A 1658-nucleotide genomic window follows, 5' to 3' on the forward strand; every position below is an offset into this window, starting at 1 on the left:
AAAAAATGTAAATCACTAAACAGAAATCACAGAGCTGAAGAATATAATAAATGTACTGAAAAAAATTATTAGAAAAGTTCAACAACAAACTAGAATAAGCATAAGAAAAGAAAAATAAACTCAAAGACAAGGTAGAATTTATCCAACAAGGGGAGTAAAAAGAACAAAGAATGAAAAAGAGTGAAAATAGCTTAAGGTACTTAGAAGACACCATCTAGCAGAACAATGTTCACATTATAGGGGTCCCAGAAGAAGAAGAAAGAAGAAAGCAGAAAGCTTATCTGAAGAAATAAATTACATCAAAAAAAAAAAAATCAAATACCTAGTAGTAACTTTAACCAAGGAAGTGAAATATCTGTACGCTGAGAACTAGAGGACACTGATGAAAGAAATTGAAAATGATACAAAAAAATAGAAAGATATTCTTTGTTCACGGGTTGAAAAAATTAGTATTGTTAAGGTGTTTTTACTACTTGAAGCAACATACAGATTCAATACAACCCTTATCAAAATTCCAAAGTCATTTTTTAAACAAATAGAAAAAATAATACTAAAATTATTCACAAAAAGCCTCAAATAGCTAAAACCCTCAATTTCTAAAGCAATTTTGAGAAATAAAGCTGGAAGCATCACACTTCCTGTTTTCAAACTATATTACAAAGCTATAGTAATCAAACAGTATGGTATTGGCATAAAAGCAGACACATAGATCAATGAAATAGAATTGAGATACCAGAAATAAACTCAAGTATATTTGGTCAGTTTCTATATGACGAAGGAGTCAAAACATACAACATAGAAAAGATAGTTACTTGAACAAATGGCGTCAAGAAAACTGAACAGCCACATGCAAAAGAGTAAAACTAGATCCTTATCTTACACTATACAAAAAAATCAACTCAAATGAATTAAAGACTTGAACATAGACCTGAAATCATGAAACTCAAGGAAGAAAAAAAGGGGGTAACTTCCTGACATCATTCTTTGTCAATGATTTTTTAAATTTGACACCAAAATCAAAGGTAACAACAACAACAACAAAAAAACATTTAAAGACCAAAAATCTTTTGCTCAGCAAAGAAAACCATCAACAAAATGAAAACACAACCTATTGAATGGGAGAAAATATTTTCAAATAATATATCTGATGAAGGGTTAATATTCAAAATATATAAAGAACTCATATAACACAATAGCAAAAAGAAACAAAAACCATAAAAACTAAACAATTTGCTTAAAAAATGGGCAGAGGACTGAATAGACATATTTACAAAGAAGACGTACAAATGGCTAGCAAATCAATGAAAAATTATACAACATTAGCCAACATTCATCAGGGAAATGCAAATCAAGACTATAATATTACCTTAGAATAGCTAGTTAGAAGGGCTATCATAAAAAAGACAAGAGACAGCAAGCATTGATAATGGCGTGGAGAAAAGGGAAGGAACCTTGTGCACTATTGGTGGGAACATAAACTAGTATAGCCACTATAGAAAACAGTATGGAGGCTTCTCAAAAAAAAAAGAAAAAAAAAAAAGAGAACTACCATATGACCCAACCATTTTCCTTCTGGTTATATATCTGAAAGAAACAAAATCACTATCTCCATTCATTGCATCATTATTTATGATAGCTAACACATGGAAATTAAATGT

This window comes from Pteropus vampyrus, unplaced genomic scaffold, assembly GCF_000151845.1.
Source record: "Pteropus vampyrus isolate Shadow unplaced genomic scaffold, Pvam_2.0 Scaffold17, whole genome shotgun sequence".
NCBI lineage: Eukaryota > Metazoa > Chordata > Mammalia > Chiroptera > Pteropodidae > Pteropus > Pteropus vampyrus.